This window comes from Plodia interpunctella, chromosome 20, assembly GCF_027563975.2.
Source record: "Plodia interpunctella isolate USDA-ARS_2022_Savannah chromosome 20, ilPloInte3.2, whole genome shotgun sequence".
Lineage (NCBI taxonomy): Eukaryota > Metazoa > Arthropoda > Insecta > Lepidoptera > Pyralidae > Plodia > Plodia interpunctella.
The window spans coordinates 5,385,726-5,392,390 of NC_071313.1; the positions used below are offsets into that span (position 1 = coordinate 5,385,726).

Consider the following 6,665-nt stretch of genomic DNA (forward strand, 5'->3'; position numbering starts at 1 on the left):
GCGACGAGTACACATAGCCTAGATAGCTGGTACCTAACTGGTAACAATAGCATTCCGAGGGTTGTTTACATCAACAGGCAGCTAGTTGTGAAATTACAGGCGAATGTTCAAAATTTTAAGGTTACATTTTATCCCAGGTTTCGGGGAGTCATAGCCCCGAACGCTTGCGGAGATGAGAGAGAGGGAGAAAGTAATACTATTCCTCTAATATGGAATCGAAATCGTTTTCGAAGGATGATTCCAGTGAGTGAAAGTTATAATTTGGTAATTATGTTTTAAATTCAATATAAAATTAAGATGATTAGATCTTTAATAGGTAACGGATTTTGATGCTGGTTTTTTGAATAGATAGTGTGTTTCAGAAGATTTATGTGTATATCTTATCAGACAGACAGACGCAACAGGAGAACTTATTTTCATAATATGTAAGGGATACAAAAAAATAGTTTTAAAACGGAAGAATATCAACGAGTTTAGTTAACAACCATAGACATTCCTACTACAGGCGACAGTTCGTGACCAGACTCCGTGATGCACGCACGTCCCTCGTTTAGACCTAACAAAATACACTTATTTGGAGTTCCAATACGTCTTTAGGATTTCGTGAAAATTCAATTTGACTTCATATGAATGCTAATTCTCATACCTGTACTGTATATATACATCTTTGTATGAATACGTATGGATAATGATATTTAATTCAATTCTTATGGAATGTTCACTAGATCCCAAGCATATCTTCATAGAATTTCAAAAAGTGCGGGCCTTTTTTTAAGTAGATCTGGTACGATATAAAATTATGCGAGTTTATTGTTTGATTGGGAAATAACCGATTTTATTATTATGTTTGTGTATAGATATGGTATTTGCGGTGGCTAGATTTTATTTTATGGGTGACTATAGGTACATTGGCAATATTTTATCTACATGCGCAGTGATTCTGAACAACTTTTAGTATGGGAGTACCTAACTCCGAAATCGCGAAAAAAGTAAGCTATTCTATACAAAATTTAATTACCTACGTAACTTGTGGAAAAGGTATGGATCAGCTGCTTCTATACGAAAAGTTGTTCAGCGTCATCGACTGAGCATGTAAGCTGAAAATCACGACAGAATTCGGTGTAATGGAGGTGGCGCCCAACGAAATTGCTGTCATTCAACTCGGCATAAGGTTCGCCGTGGCTGTAGAAGGTCCTTTTAGGTAATTTAGTAACTTTTGTTGTGGCTCACCTCATACGAAACTGTATGTCTCAACCAGTCTCCTAACTATTGTTGACGTCCCACCGCGCACCGTGCTAACGAACTAACCACATTATTTTCTTAACTGTCTACTCAGACAGATAGTCATAATCATAAAAGAATGTATATAAAGTAACTTACTGACCATACAGCCGCTTCACGAAAATTCACAGATCTTCGTCTGTGCTTACACCTCAGTGTTCTCTCACTGGCCACACGCAGCCACTTTCACTTATAATCACAGAGAAATAACGAACCAACACAATCAACCACACATCAATCGTCACTTATAAACACAAAGGAACACGACCGCACCGTACGACACCAGAGCTAAGACTGAGTCATCACAGCGCTCGCACGTTCGTTTTATAGTCAACACAGGTGTCAAACAGGTGACATTTATGAGTCACTGCGGTCTTGAGTACCATTTTATAATAGAGCTGTTTTACCGACAACACAGGAGCTAAAATGACAATAAAGTTAACACTCCGTAGACTTAAAATCATCTACACTACTTGATTGGTGCAACTTACCCATAATATAGTCCATCCAATATTTGAAACTCAAAACTTCAAAGTACAGCAGTATCAAAGGCTCCGCCAGCGGTTTCACGGCGATTAAAGCGAGTTTGATGTATTCATCTACAGTCGATTCTACTAAATAATCCTGGAGCTAGTCATGGAAATTCAAAGTTTGCTACATTTGGTAGTTTACAAATTTCATATACGACTCTCATATTGACGACCAAGACCAAGAATGCTGGCAGCATTTCCTCGATGTATAGCGAGATTGCTTTTTCTTTACTTACTTGTTGTTCTCATTAATTCTGACGACCTCCGTGGCCTAATGGTCATCACGCCGGACTGCTACACTGGAGGTCCCGCGTTCGATCCCCGGTCAGGTCAACATGGAAAATGAACTTTTTCTGATTGGCCCGGGACTTCGATGTTTATCTATATATTTATTTGTTATAAAAATATAGTATCGTTGTGTTAATATCCCATAACACAAGTCTCGAACTTACTTTGGGGCTAGCTCAATCTGTGTGATTTACAATACAGCATATAATAATTATATACAGTTTAGGTGTTGCGAGATTTATTTATATATTAACTAGCCGCCCGTCCCGACTTCGCTCGGGTAAAACAATAAATTATACACCTAAACCAAATTCAAATTCAAATTCAAATCATTTATTCAGAAATTAGACCTTCACAGGCACTTTTTCTCGTCAATCTTTAAACCTTTTTCAGGAATCACACTAACTATTAGTGAAAACCACATTAAATCCGAGCAGTCGTTTTCATTTTAACGCCAACAGACAGACAAATAAACAGGCAGACGCGGCAGAGGACTTTGTTTTATAATATGTAAAGATCTATTGACAAGTCAATAAGTTTGCAAGTGACTATCGCTTTAAAGTTTGATGAAGTAAGTAACCTATATTGTAATGATTTATAATCAAAGTTAAGTTCCAAATAATCAGTTTTATACAAACAAAAAATGTAATTATTACTTATGTAAATGCCGTTAGCAAAATAAATAGATTATAATTAACAATAGTGTGATCAACTGGTAAAAATAAATATTATATATATTTTTTAGTCTAACCATAGATGCATGGTGCAGGTCTGTATGTGAGTCCTAAAATCAATAATATTGTTATAAGTACTTAATCATGTTGTTGTTTTAAGCACTTTCTATTTGTTATTAATAATCGTGTTATATAGTAAGTTATATAGTAAGGAAATGGCCTCCTGTCTCCTAGACTATGAGAACTGTGAGGAAAGATAAAAGTCCCGCTGTAATGCTCGGGGGATTTTAAACAGTCGTTAAGTGAATGTCGGGGTTCGATTTTGTAACGAGCTTCAACGCTTCGCCAGTACATAAAATTTTACAATTCTAGTTTTACAGATACAATGCTATTGTTTGTATTGCGTTTAAAACGTAAAGACGTACGTTCTACGTAAAGAATTGTGGTGTGAGGTTCCGCCTTAGAATATGTCCGCTCCAGATCCGGTTGATTTAGAGTGGAGTGCATCGGTTAATTTTGACGTTAACTTTGCTGACGCCATCGTTGAATTAAAATGGCGTACTTTGCCTTTTTCTGCGCAAGTTAAAATTAAGGTCAAAGTTAACTGGTGCAACGCACCCTAAGGGACATAACGATAATGTATCGAGTTTACATTGTATTCATAATAATGTCTTTAAATCATAAATATCGATAGTTCATCGATATCATTGCTTGCTTTAGTTTCAACTATCGATAGACTAAAGGAAGTGTAATCGAGGTAACTCCTCAAATGTTTACTGCGCGGACATGATTTTGTTTCATTTAATGCAAAGTTTGTTTACCATTAAAGTCAAAAATGACTTTATTGGTAAACAACTTTTTTCTTCTTCCCAACTCATTCTAATCTTCCGAGTTTGTTGACTAAGAAATGCTAAGGAGATTACCCGAATGTTAATGCCTCGACTTCGGTCTTCAACCCGAAGCTAATAAAGAAACAAGTAACATGCAACCTCGCAAAGGAATTTAAACTTTAACTTTCCATTTTTAAGGGCTGTTTTCGAGTGTCAAGTCAGAATGAAGTAAAAATTAACGGACTGCACAGTACCGTTGGTATTTTTATTCGCCCGTTGTTTGACTCTTGGAGATTTGCAAGGAAATTTCGGTATTTGGTATTTAAATTCGATTGAAAATAAACTATAGTGGTTTACTTTTCATGGTTTAGAAATTCTAGAACAAATGATACGAGCTATGTTTATAACTTTGAATCTTTCTACAGCATGTCTATTGTAAGTAATATGTAAAGAAAAATATCGGTCTAACATTGTGTTTAATTAAGGAAGCGCTTATATTTCTTAAACAACATTTATAACTGAAATCAACATAGTTAAGACAAAACATATTCCTAGTTAAGACAAAACTTTAAAAAGATAAAATAAAAAAATATTTATATATTTAAATAATCCATTTGCATCTAATACATTTTATGACATGTCAAGATTTGAAAGAAGAACCTATACTTCCCTTGATTGACTTTTACAAACTCCTGGCACACTTTAAGTGTTTCATTATCTACCAGACCAACATAAAAATAGGTAATAAAGAAAAATATTTAAATAAACACAAATAATAAATCACATAAATAGACCCACAAAAAGTTACTAGTCATTCTGTCATAAAACGGGACAGCAATAACTTTCCCCGACATGGGCCAATGTTTTCTCCAAGTTAATTCCTAACTTCCGATGCGAAGTTTTTATTAAGTTACATTGAAACAAACTAGTCGGGAATTTTTCTAGAAGTTTCCCCGGGTGACGCCGTGGGCGACGACTGCACCTCGGAGTCTCGAGTTCGACTCCAATTCAATTAGCGAACAAGTTGGCGCAGGTCTCACAAATTGGCTGAATTTGTTTTGAAGAAATGTTTGGCGGATGAAGTTTTGAATATTACTCACATTTTGATAATAATTTCGTTGTTTTAAGAAGGTAATTACTGATATGGTAATCGCTCGTTCTGACTGCATACTGTCTAAACTCAGTGAAAACAGTACCAGTCCAATCAACTTTGACGTTAACTTTAACCTGCGCATAAAAATGCAAAGCACGCCATTTTACATGGTACATGGTACATTTTTTTCATAATCATAGATAAGAATCTCATTTCTAACCAGCCAGTTTTCTGGCTATTATTTTTATAATAAGATAAAATAATAAAAAAGCTATAAACTCGTGAATACCAAACCAAGTTTAAAATTCGAAACACTTTTGAAATATGAATTCAATATTCTTTGAAAAACTAAACAGCAACACCGGCGCCACCCGAGCGAGAAAATTCTAAATTCAAATCAGTTCGTGAGAAGCGTGCGAAGCGGGAGAACGTGCCTCGCAACCATTTATTCCGTTACAACTCTGTTTCAAATGCTAAATGTATTGTCGAAAACGAGAATGTTGTGGCTGATACTTAGCATAATTTGCTTTGAGTTGAGTACGCCTTAAGAAAATTTGGTTACACTGATTGACTTAAACTAATTTGTAGGGAAATGAAGCGTTAGTTGGTTAGACTCGAAATCTGTATTTCACGAGGAATTTGCATTTAATAAATTATATGGTTTAATGCTGCCCATATAAAATTATTTTTGACTTGTTGGGAATTAAGTACCTAATTAAAACATCGTCCAGGAGAAATGCCCTAAACAAAATTCCCATTCACAATCATTGGAAGTTCGGTGAACGCCAACTGTCCACAAAGTTAGGGCTCCCAATTTGTATCGTCCGGGAACGCTCGGTCTTCGGCACATGTCTCAGTTCGCGATACCTATTGAACTAGCTTCAGTTGTGCCATTGATGATTTGCACTAGAAGCGACACTAACACAACAGTATCAAGCCATATCCTGATTTTTATTACTCAACTACCTGCGCCCCAGTGCTAAGCTCTGGTGGGAATTTTGGGATAAAAAGTACCCTGTGTATGATTCCAGGTCATATTCTACCCGTGTACAAAATTTCAAAACAATCCAGTCCAGTAGATTTTGTGTGAAAAAGTAACAAACTTGAATGTGAAACTTGAGTTGAGAAAACTTTTAAGAATACGTGTGTTACGTTGTTGTTGTGTACGTTGTACTTTAACTACTACGTAAATTATTTAGATTTTTATATTTACCACACTAAAATTAAAATATATCTTTAAATATGTATTTCTATATCCATGGTCGAAGCGTGTGCAGTAGAACCAATGAGTTGAACTTAGCATTGACTCGTCCAACTCCGCCTGTCGAATGTTCACATACTTCGCCGTTCAACTTTTAACACTGCGTGATTAAATATTCCCGAATATGAGGATTTGCGTCAGATTAACACGTCTTCTTAATTCTTCAGTGTAACGAGGCGTGCGTCTGAATTTTAATTGCCGTTCGCGTATCGCAGACTCATTGGCAATATTGGTATATTTTGAGACATTCTTAGTGGCTCTAGGAATTTTTCGATCCAGTTTTATAAATACAAAACGTGATCGTGGAAAAAATAATTTAGTTAGATCAGGTCATAGACTATAAAGTTTTTAAAATTAAAGACTTTCAAATATAATCTCTGATTTTGTCTGTGTTTGTGTCCATCGGACAAATTAATTACACCGTTTATCATAAAAAAATTAAAGCATATTATATAAGCTAAAATATGTTTTGTCACCATCCATAATATTTGCCGTTGGCAGAAAGAGACCAAACATGCTTAAAGTTTAAACATGCTTAGCGTAAAGTATATTTAACTTTTTTTTATATATTTAACGTGCCTTTGTGTTTAAAAACAAAATGTATCCTAATACATTCCAATAATGTTACATCATTATGCCCCAACCTTGTATGCAATACGTGAATATTGTACAACAACAAAACACTAAAAAATAAATCAGTTTTTATGT

At 35.2% G+C, this 6,665-nt stretch overlaps 1 protein-coding gene across 2 annotated transcripts in view; it reads right to left on the minus strand.

The window, feature by feature from the left end:
• Nucleotides 1-1,404, minus strand: part of LOC128678769 (carbonic anhydrase-related protein 10) — a 49,411-nt gene extending 48,007 nt beyond the window's left edge. The window contains exon 1 of one of the 2 annotated variants that reach the window (XM_053760557.2): nt 1,385-1,404. The gene's annotated coding sequence lies outside the window, so the exon portion shown is untranslated. Of the gene's footprint in view, nt 1-1,380 lie in introns of both variants that reach the window. The other variant, XM_053760556.2, reaches the window with a different exon arrangement.
• Nucleotides 1,405-6,665: the final 5,261 nt, after the last annotated feature.